The sequence below is a fragment of the Lactuca virosa genome, chromosome 5 (genome assembly GCF_052849685.1).
Source record: "Lactuca virosa cultivar CGN04683 chromosome 5, Lactuca_virosa_CGN04683_v6, whole genome shotgun sequence".
In the NCBI taxonomy this organism is placed as follows: Eukaryota; Viridiplantae; Streptophyta; class Magnoliopsida; order Asterales; family Asteraceae; genus Lactuca; species Lactuca virosa.
The window spans coordinates 228,493,689-228,506,306 of record NC_136430.1 but is presented as its reverse complement, the minus strand read 5'-3'; positions in this window follow the sequence as shown (position 1 = coordinate 228,506,306).

The window sequence follows — 12,618 nt, the reverse complement described above, 5'->3', positions numbered from 1 at the left end:
GAATTTTGAGAACTTGGCAAATTGAAATGGAAATATTATAGCAAAAGACTGGTTTAGTTTTTATGTGAGACATCATGAATCGTGTCCCATATGCTTCGGATATAGGATCGATTACATGTGCTATATTCATCCTTTCTAAAATTTTCCAAATGCCTGGGGCATTATGAAGGGAAAAGGTCTAGAATTGGATATGACTAAAATGATTAAGCAATTGTCGAGGACAATCTAAGGTTTACCAAAGATTGGTTGCTCAAGGACAGTTGGAAGTATAATGTTAATTCTGGAAGGACCATATTGACATAATTTGTAAGGAGGCAACTCTTGTTCAGAAGTGATAGTCAAAATGGAATATGGAAATGTTTCAAAGTTAGAAATTATTCAATCTGTGTAAGATTAGGAAACTTAATGAAAGAAGGATGTTTCCAAGGAGCTGATCTCCTTTGGAATGCTCTGTAATGATTGTTGTCAAGTCTTTCTGACTTCGTGCATAATCATTAAGAGGATCAATGCATATAAGTTTAGAATCTAACAGATTTCAGTAAATGGCATGAATTTGGAATTCTTGCATTTGCAGTAAGGATTTGGGACTGTGAAAAGAGGATCATTGGAGTGATGTTCAATTGATCTATTTTACAAAGTAAAGATCATAGACAAACATAGTATGCATACTTGGTGTATGGCATGACTAGTGTTTAGAAAACATAGTGTACATGCTTGGAGCATGGGACAACTATTGTTTTAAATTCAAGTATAAAGTTGATAAAACCGAAACAATGAATAATGAGTAATCAGTATGGTGATAAATAAAAGTATTTATTTATATTCATAGGGTTTGATACCATATTTGATTCATTTATTCTTGTGTTTCACTTTGCATGTTTTGACTTCCAGAATAACTAAGTCGCTCTTCCTGAATGATTAAGTTATTCAAACCATCCACAGTCGGTCATATGTTGGAAGTAGATATGAATCAAGACTGTCATGGGTTGGTTTGTAGAGGTCCAAGTTGGTGGACAAAGTGGTACTACAACACTCATGAGTGCTCATAAGTTCTGAGTATTGGATTCAACCCGCGCTCATTTGAATCACTTCATGGATTTTATCACGAGTGATCATGAGACGATAATATCTTATATTCTTCAAACCTAGAGATATGAGTTGTTACTATGAGTTGGTTATACATTGATTGCACGAAAACGCATTGGTAACTCGATGTTATAAAACGTGCCTTTGTGTATGATTCAACAAGTAGTAGAACAAGCCATATGAGTCGAAGTTTATCCATTCCTTTTACCTTCGGGATAAAAGCGATATCTGTGGGCCCCTCGATGATTTAAAGATGATACATGTGAGTGCTTGGCCAAGCCAGGACTGATTTGATTTGTTCAATCAGTCAGTCATCATGAATCGGAAATCGGGAAACAACAAATAGACAGAGAGAATGATTGATAATCCATGTCTCAGTCCATATGATATCTAGAATGGAGGAATATATGATCCCTTATCTAATGGACAAATCATTGATAAAGGTCAGAGTTCATCGACAAGGTCAGAGTTCGACAGAAGCTTTTGAGAGCTACGATTGTTGATCGGTTCCTGAAGTCATACGCAATAATAGTTTTAGACTTATCCAAGTGGGAGACTGTTGGATTAATGTCTAAGTCCATAACTATAATTGGTAAGACTTGACCCGACCCGACATGGTCCATTTGGGTTGCATGGCATCATGCATTTGGATAGACTATAATGAGAGAAATAACACTTAAGGTTGGTTAATATATTATAAGTTCTAATATATTAATAAGGTTATTTAATTAGTATTGATCAAGAATTAATTTGGAATTAATTAAGTGATCAAAAGGAGACTAATTAAATATATGGGTTGATTGTGTAAATAATTCATTCTTATATATGTGGGCTTGTGATCCAAGATTTCTTATGTTGGACTAAGTCAATGGGGTGACCCATGGATACTCCATGGAGGTTAAAATCCATGGAGCATAAGGAATGGGTGAAGTTATGAGTTACATGGTGTAACCCTAATAGCCACCATATAAAAGAATCCCATGGCTCAAGAAATCGTGCACTAATGTGTGAGGGTGAGGGCTAGACGATTTCAAGGAGTGTTCAAGTTTCTCTCAAGTTATTCCAAGTGTATTTGGTGTTGTGTGAACCATTTGAGGTGTCACACTTGGGGCACTAGGCACTCAAGCTTCATGAAGACATTCTACATCAAAGAGGTATGTATTCTATCTTGTTATATTTATTATTTTGTATGCTAGATTAGGATAATACCTTGGATGTTCATAATTGTATGTATAATAGAGAAAACATAGATCCAAGGTATTTAGGGTTGCATGTACACTTAGGAGTGTTAGAATGCTCATAACCCAACAATTATAACCATGCTTGATGACCTAAGATGACATGAATACGACATTCTTCAGGCGTCGGAAATGGTACGACATTTGTCACCCAGGCCTGCCGGCCTAACTGTAGCTAACAGTTTAGGTGCGGGATTGTCAGTCCCGTATAGATCTATATACAAGTGTCACGCTCTCCCTCCAGGAGACTTTGGTTATAATTTCAGGGCTTGGTTGGTACTTAGATAAGTATTTGAAGTATGTCTCAAAAAGCTATATTAACGTTTACGTGTAGAATAATGAAAATCACTTTGTAATGGATAAAATGTATTTATGTTTCATAAACTATACCTATTATAGTTTATATGTTTGTTTCTATTGAATTGTAACCTGTACTTGATAAAATAGTACGTATGTTCCATAAACTATACGTATTATAGTTTATATGTTTGTTTCTGTATTGTATCCTGAACTTGGTAAATTAGTACATAAGTTCCGCAAACTATACCTATTATAGTTTAAAGTGTATGTTTCAAATCATAAATCTGTGATAAAGATATTTCATGAAAATTTAACATTTATGTTCAAACGGTAATAATATAACTTGCAAAAATATTCTTTTTGTTTAATAAAGAAACTTGCTTCTTAGCATATTTGGTTACTTTCCATAAGGAGTCGTGCTATGTTATTGAAGTCGGTATTGGGTTTTTTAGGAATCTTTTAAATGTCTCTTTTCCGCATGCCAGGTGTGGTAAACAAACATCTTGAAAATGTTAGAGCAGATTATTTTTGGGGAGATGACGAAGGAGACTGTAAATTGCATTGGGTTAAATGAGATATTATTTTACTCAATAAACAAAAAGGTGGTTTTGATATTGGTTCGTTGGAAGCTTTTAACAAAGCTTTGTTACTTAAATTGAAATGGTGTTTTTTGGTTGACTGTGATTCGATATGGGTCAAAGTCTTAAAGTCTTTGCATGGGAGATAGGGTGGTTTTGGTTGGAATGTTTGGTCCGGTTCTTAAAAAAGGTGTTTGAATTCGATAACTGGTACTATCAATCAACTTCATGACACTGGATTAACCTCAAGGGATGCAATTATTCGAAAAGTTGGTAATGGAATGAGATTTTTTTGGAAAGACCAATGGATTGGTGATATTCCTTTGATGGTGCGGTTTCCTAGACTTTTTAGATTGGAGACTGATAAAGATTGTTGTATTAATCAAAGATGGAATGTGGTTGATTGGAATTGGAATTGGTCTCGCCTAATGGAGTGGAGGATACTGTTTTTGCAATTATGTAAGAATTGAAGACCCTTATTTTTCAGTTTGTGTTTTTGGATTGAAGAGATAAGTGGGTGTGGGATGTTGGCGGTTCTATTGAGTTTGTCGTGTCGGAGGCCCATAGATTCATTGATGATATCTCTCTTCCGGATGGTTCTCGCTCTACCAGATGGAATAAATGTCCCTCGTAAAGTAATTTTTTTTGGAGATATCGTTTAAGCAGGTTGGCAGCTCGTATGAAATTGGTTGACAAAGGTGTAGACGTCCCCTCCACGATTTGTTCTATTTGCAATGCTGATATGGAAAATATCTTTCATCTTTTCATTCAGTGCGAAGTGGATGGTAACCTTGGAAGTTTGTTGGAAGATTGTGCGATGTTTCTGTCACACCTCCAAACCGGAACGGCGGAAACGTTCGGGGGCGGATGACGTCATGTACATTATCACAACAATTGTATAATAGTAATCAAAGCACAATAACCATGATATTAATAATGTATAGTTTTACATCTGTGTTCAAATCAATGTACACTTGACACCAAAATGTATAGCAAAAATTAAAAGACGTGACACTACGAGGCTCCGTCTTCCCAAAACCTGTGTGGATACCTGTCTACTGATTCCCTGAGATTACAAGTAGTTTTGAAAAGAGTGTCAACAATTAAGTTGGTGAGTTCATAAGCATGTTTGTATTTGAAATCTGTCATTTGTTCCTTGAAAATGTATGTGTTTTCTTCCTAGAAAATCCAATATTTTCTGTTGTAAATGAATTGTAGTCATAGTACCTTAAGGTTAAAATGTATAAGTGTTGTTGTACTCTGAAATAGTATAATGTAGTTTTATATCACATAAAACCATAAAATGTATGTTTCTAGAAATGTAAGTTTTCTCTTTACTGGAAATAGTATTATGTATTTGTACTTGTATGAAAACTCTGTAAACGTAAGTGTCTGGATTCACCAGCTGTACTGTAAGATATTGTATTGTAGTTTTATTACTAAATAAAACCATATGAAGCTGTTTATGTATTCATACACTAATCGTATTGTTCAATACCAAATTGTGAGTTATTATAACCATGCTTGATGACCTAAGATGACCTGAATACGACATTCTTCAGGCGTCGGAAATGGTACTACATTTGTCACCCCAGGCCTGCCGGCCTAACTGTAGCTAACAGTTTAGGTGCGGGATTGTCAGTCCCGTATAGATCTATACACAAGTGTCACGCTCTCTCTCCAGGAGAATTTGGTTATAATTTCAAGGCTTGGTTGGTACTTAGATAAGTACTTGAAGTATGTCTCAAAAAGCTATATTAACGGTTACGTGTAGAATAATGAAAATCACTTTGTAATGGATAAAATGTATTTATGTTTCATAAACTATACCTATTATAGTTTATATGTTTGTTTCTATTGAATTGTAACCTGTACTTGATAAAATAGTACGTATGTTCCGTAAACTATACGTATTATAGTTTATATGTTTGTTTCTGTATTGTATCCTGAACTTGGTAAATTAGTACATAAGTTCCGCAAACTATACCTATTATAGTTTAAAGTGTATGTTTGAAATCATAAATCTGTGATAAAGATATTTCATGAAAATTTAACATTTATATTAGTAAAAACAACAATTGAAACTATTTGAAATAGTTTTGATATTAACACAAGATTCCTTGTGTTTTACTTGTATTCCCCCCTAAAACAATGAAAAATCGTAAAAAAGTAGGGGTATGAACTCACCTCTAGGGTATATTCGCAGTTTGAAAACGAAGAGGTTGACGATGTTCTTTTTGTTAGAACACGTGATAATAACCGTATCCTAATTATATTATGTCACAAATAGCATTTTAGCTAGGAAATTCTATTCCTGTGTAACCATTCAACCATTGTAAAACATATACTCTAAGTAAATATAACTCAGTGCTCATTTAAAATCACCTTTCATGTTCAACAAAGAACTTGAAAACCCTAGGAATCCCTGTTTAAGTCTATATTGGGCTAGGATTTCCTTATTGGGCCTAATGGACCAATAAGTATTCAATTCAACTATTTTGGGCTTAGGACCCTTAAATGGGCTGTAATTGGACCCACTTCCATAAATCTATAACATTTTGGACCATTTGGGCCTAGAATGATTCATTCTAACCCTAATGGGCCTTATTGGGCCATAACCACTCCAATAAACCCTAATGGACCTAAAACCCATCCCTTTATCTTATGTTGGCCGTAAGTGCTTCCAAGGGCCCAATGGGCCGAAAATTTATGATTAGGTTCCAAAAATCCTAACTAAAGTTTAGTGGGCTCAAACTATTCCATTCCTATCTTCTTGGCCCAAACTCTCGGCCCAACACCAATTAACAAAAAAAAAAGAAATGAAATTGGGGGGGGGGGGTTGACTTTGGAGGTGCCACCTCCATATTATTCACCATGTATCAAGGCATGGTTTCTCATATTTCCATGCAACTCATCTCTTCTCTCTCTTTTTCTTCCCATCGGCCGAAGATACACACACACACACACTCCATTTGCAAAATTTCTCTCAAACATTCACAAGAACACTCCTTCATTTCCTCTCTAATTTTCGAGATCTTGAGCATCTTCAAGAAGGTTTTCACCACCAAAAATCATCATTCTTAGTAAGTCTTTACATATCCAAGTTATATAACTTCTTTCTCATGTTAGATCACTCCTTCTAAACAAGCTTTTGGTGATCATACTCCTAGAAAACTTCTTAAGCTCGAAATCGACTTCAAGGTGTTGATACGACCAAAAATCTCTTCATCTCTTCTTCACAACCGAAACACCAAAGCAAAGGTGAGTTCATATCCACTTGTGTTCGGTTTTTACATGATTTGTGGGGGAGAATACAAGTAAAATGTGTAGATCTATGTGTTATATGCATGTCTTGTGTGATTTCTTCGCTTATTTTGTAAAAATGTGTTAGATCTTAGCAAATCTCGACATCTTAAATAACATTGAGTTAAGATCCATGAACTAAGACACCTTATACATCATATTATCAAGTTAAAAGTGTTATATGTTTAAGATATAAAAATCTAAGGCAAAAACGTTTTTAAGGGTCAAAATTGTCAAGAAAACAAAAGATAAGGGTAAAAAGCGACATTTATGTTTTTATAAGGATCAAACAGGTCCTATTTGTATAAAAATGGATTTTTATGATAAACATGCTTTCCAAAGGGCCAAAAATGTAAAGTTTAGCTTAATGGGCCAAATATTTGGGCCTCACGGTTTTGGGCCCAAATTTGCGAAAAAATGGAAGTTTTGGGATTAAAAATGTTATTTGACCAAAGTTTGAGTCATAAATGTAAATAAACCAAATTTAGGGGTGAAAATAACATTTATTTCTAAATTGGACCAAAAATGTAACTTTTATCGAAATTGGGCCGAAAGTGTCAGTTTTACAAACAAAGGGCTGAAAATGTAACTTTCTGCAAAACTGGGCCATAAATGTAAAAATATAAATCTTTGGATTCAATTCGTGAATTTCTAAACATTTGGGGCGAAATTACAAATTTTTATAAATTATGGACTAAAGTGTTATTTTTACAAAACTTTGGGCCTTAATTGAAAATTTGAGGCTTATTGGCCAAGAACGTCGTTTTTACAAAAGAGGACTTTTTATATTCAATGCGGTAAACCTCGAACTAAAACAATCAACGAAATAATAACAAATGGACGAAATACATCGATAACAATTTTATTGAGCCTAATATTCACGTTACGTGGCCAATGGGCCTTAAGGGCCCATTCAAGTGTATATTGAGCCCAATATTTTCCATGACATGTTTATTGGGCCATGCGACCCATTTACATGTTAATTTGGGCCTGAATTATGGGTCACATGTTTGTTGGGCCTTTGTGGTCCATTTACATGCCTATTGGGCCCAAATTACCCACTTACATGTTATTGGGCCTTTGTGATCCATTTACATGCTATACCTTCACATACTTAGTAGATCGTAACTATACCTTCACATAACTATTGAATTTCGTATACTTATATATGTACCTTTGGATATGATAACATACAACATATACGTAAACATTAAACATAGTACGAAAGGTTGAGAATCTAGTGAGACGTGTCGGTTGGTACCTTTGAGTGTACAATCGTAGCTTGTAGTTATAATCAGAGTCTCATGGAGGGAGAGTGAGAGTTTGTGTATAGATCTATACGGGGTGACCCCCCCACGCCTTAGCTGTTCGCTCCAGCTAGACTAGGCCAGTCTAGGGCGACAAAACCTTGAGCAAATACCGACATTTGGAAAAATGCCAAGACAGGCAACCTAGTCATTATCATGTATGGTTATAACGGCTCATAAAGAGATTCCAATACCAATTTAACATTTCGGAGATTAACCCTTCGATTGTGTCAATACAAAACAACTTAGTAAACGATACAATGAACCTCAACATTATAACAAATCAGAAAATATCGGATTTTCTGAGGAAATACTAATATTCAATTATCACTTACTTACAATACAAAGAAATCTAAACTACATTCATATATGTTACTACTATGAAATTCACACATGCATCTATACTTGATTTTCACATCATTTTCAGACATTTTACAGAAAATATCGGATTTTCCGGGTTTTTACGAAAGATACAAAGACCTTTACTCAAACATACTTATGAACTCACCAACATTATATATGTTGATCGTTTTCAAAATAACTTGTACTCTCAGGTAATCGTTAAGCTGGAAGATTTCAAGTGTGTATGGTTTCATTTTATGTAACATCACTCATCGTAGTTTTAATAGTTTGAACTTATGTATTTATAATAATGTACTTGATGTGAACAATGCTGGTTGTAATATGAAATGATGGTGATGAATGTGTTATGATTCATGTATATTCATTGTGATGATAATTCAATTGTTAGTCACATGAGCCCCCAGACGTATCCGCCGTCTGGTTTGGGGGTGTGACAGGTTGGTATCAGAGCAATGTTTATAGTGAACTAGCATATCTAACCATACATGATATGCAACTATAAACACAATGAGACTAAATAAATCTGAACAAAATAAAAATTTCACACTTATGTGCGCAATTTAGAATAACAATCTAACAATATCTAATAAAAGCTTCTGGAGGAAATTGAACACTATGATTAAACTTGTGCAGTTATGTAGTCATATTAGGGATAAATATAGCCTGATCAACTATATTTATTCAGAATATGATCGACATGTGTTCGGGAGTTATCATAACGGGAAATGAATCCAAAAGCCTACCTCACTCTCCAATAACTCTAGGGAACCCAAACTTAAATAACTAAAAAAAATATACTATAGGAATAATCAAAACATGACTTATTCCTGCGCCCCCATGCAGTCACCATGGATGATGATCAGCAAGGAGTACATTTTTATCAAGCCCTAGTGGCTCAGGGGATGCTTGAGGAGGATCCCGAAGAAGAACAGGGGGAGCCCCTGGCATCGGGCCCGACGAGTACACTGACACAGACTATGAGTTTGATGGGACTGACAAAGACATGGAGGAGGATAGGGACACAAATGAAGCCCCCGTCGAACCATCTATCGATGAGGCACACCAGGACCACCCTCCTCCACTAGAGGATCCCGTTGGTGAGGATCGTTCTCTGGAAGCATCTATTTGCTATGGAGGCACGAGCCGTGCAAGCTGAGCATGAGCGGGATGAGGTCATTGGGGAAATGACCGAGATGGCTCAGTTGTTGACACAAAATTTTGGGATATGATTTTGCTACCACCATTAGGAACTTCTCAGTATGATCGGGATCAGTAGTATATCTTATTAGTATTAGATTTCTCTTAGGTGTACTATGCTATGTACTATCGACTCTATGTTTAAGTGACCACACTACTCATAGGGTCGTCATGTTGTCAGATTTTATATTTTCCCATGTATTGTATTCCGTCTGGCGAATTTTCATGTATCAAAACTATTAGTATTAATGAAAATGCTTTATGTTTTATCATGACGTTGTCATCTGCTATGTGTTTTATTTTCTTGTTTTATGTTAATGCATGAAATTACTTAAATACACACACTATACGCCTAGTCTATGGGATTCCAAACTCACAAAACAATAGACACTCAACATCTTTCCGTTCCATGACAGAAAGATGCCTCAAAGACCCAACCGTGGAAACAACGCAACACCGACCCCACCTGAGATAAACTCGGTTGCATTCCAGGCAGCAGTGTCTGATGCGGTCACTGCAGCACTTGCGCAGATTCACAATGGAAACAACGGAGAAGGAAACGGGCAGGGATCCGGAAGCACCAATCAAGGAACGAACCACGGACCCGCTCGAACATGCACCTACAAGGATTTCACCAACGCCAAACCTCGGACCTTTAATGGGACAGGAGGCGTAATAGCCCTGAAGCGATGGATCGAGAAAATAGAATCCGTTTTTGAAATCTGCGGGTGTCCAGATGAGTGTAAGATCAAGTTCGCAGCTTGCACCTTCATTGATCAAGCCCTCTGCTGGTGGAATGGCCACATAGAGGCCATGACACTCCCGGTGGCGAACGCGATGCCCTGGGAAGAGCTTAAGGAAATGATGATGGCTGAATACTGTCCAAGAGGAAAAATCCAGAAGATGGAACAAGAGTTGTGGAACCTCACGGTTCAAAACTCCGATATCGAAGCGTACATATCCAGGTTTAGTGAGATATCTCTTCTGTGTCCTAGAATGATCACCTCAGAAGGGAAAAAGATTGAGAGGTTTATCTGGGGATTGACTGCACCTATCCAAGGAAATGTCATTGCGGCAAACCCTGAGACGTTTGATAGCGCCAAGAGACTGGCCAAGAAATTGTATGATCATGGCAACAAAAATGGTGCCAAAACGGCAGAAGCGGAGGTCAAGAAAGAAGGTGAAAACAAGAAGGGCAAAAACAACAAGCGAAAGGGAAAGCAAAACTTGAAATCGTCTAAGAAGCAACAAACTGTGGCTGTCCATGTTGCAACTCAAGCTACCACCACACCACATGCTCCAGCCTTAACCACGCCAAGTGCTCCAAAGCAGTATTTAGGAAATCTCCCCAAGTGTAATAAATGCAACTTCCACCATCACGGGGAGTGCAGAGAGATGAATTGCACAAGGTGCAACCGGAAGGTCCATACAATAATGTATTGTAGGGCTCAGCTTCAACATAACCAAATGACAAACAACAACAACAACAACAACAATAACAACAACACCAATGCGGGAGCCAGTTATACCTGTTACGGATGTGGGAAAACCGGGCATTTCAGGCGAAACTGCCCCAACGCGAACAATCAGGGGGCAGGAGCAGCAGGGAGAGTGCTGACAATGGGTCAGGGTGAAGCAGTGAAGGACCCAACCGTTGTCACCGATACGTTCCTACTTAACAACTCGTATACATGCATCTTATTTGATAGTTGGGCGGAACGAAGTTTTGTTAGTAATAAATTCAAATACTTGCTAAATCAACAACCCCAGAAGCTTAACGAAGCCTTTACGGTGGAAATGGCTAATGGGAAAACAGAAACAACCAAAGATATCTATATAGGATGTACGTTAAAACTAAACAACCACTCTTTCCAAATAAATCAGATGCCAGTAAATATTAGGAATTTTGATGTAATCGTCGGCATGGATTGGTTAAGCCCACATCATGCCGATATTATGTGTCACGAGAAGGCCGTTCGCCTTCATCTTCCTAATCACGAAACCCTAATAATCTACGGAGATAAACCTGATGCAAACCTTCGCCTTATCTCCTGTATCAAGACACAAAAGTGTCTACAAAAGAAGAACTACGCATTCCTTGCTCATGTGGTGGACAAAACCAAAGAGGAAGCGAGTCTTCACAACATCCCTGTGGCGTGTGACTTCCCGGATTTGTTTCCAGAAGATCTTCCGGGAATACCCCCAGAACGACAAATCGAATTCCGAATCGACCTAGTGCCTGGAGCCACTCCAATCGCCAAATCACCCTATAGGTTGGCCCCTGCTGAAATGCAAGAATTACCAAGCCAACTAAGCGAACTCCTGAATAAAGGATTCATCAGACCCAACTTCTTGCCATGGGGAACTCCAGTTCTTTTCGTTAAGAAGAAAGACGGATCCTTCAGGATGTGCATCGACTATAGGGAATTAAATAAACTCACCATCAAAAACCGGTATCCCCTTCCACGAATCGATGATCTGTTTGACCAACTTCAAGGAGCTAGTTACTTTTCAAAGATGGATCTGAGATCCGGTTATCATTAACTCAAAGTCCGAGATGAGGACATTCCTAATACTGTTTTTCGAACTCGATACGGTCACTACGAATTCGTCGTAATGCCCTTCGGTCTAACAAATGCCCCCGCTGCATTTATGGACCTCATGAATCGAGTCTGCCGCCCATTCCTTGACAAATTCGTAATCGTTTTCATCGATGATATTCTCGTATACTCTCGAAGTGAAGAAGATCACAACCAACACCTCCGACAAATTTTAGAAACCTTGCGGGCTGAAAAGTTGTATGCGAAACTCTCCAAGTGCGAGTTCTGGCTCCGCAGTGTGAACTTCCTGGGCCATGTATTCAGTCAGGAAGGAATATACATGTGGACCCCTCCAAGATCAAAGCAATCGAAAACTGGGCAATTCCGTCAACTCCAATAGAAATTCGCCAATTCTTGGGTCTTGCAGGCTACTACCGAAGATTCATTCAGAACTTTTCCAAGATAGCCAAACCCCTCACCACATTGACCCAAAAAGATGTACCCTTCAACTGGACCGAGAAGCAAGATCTTGCCTTCCAAACCTTGAAGCAAGCCCTCTGTAGTGCTCCAGTGGTATCCTTACCGGAGGGAACCGAAGACTTCATAGTTTACTGTGATGCTTCAAATCAAGGTTTAGGTTATGTCCTCATGCAACGAGGGAAGGTAATAGACAGCTGAAAACACATGAAATAAATTATACCACGCA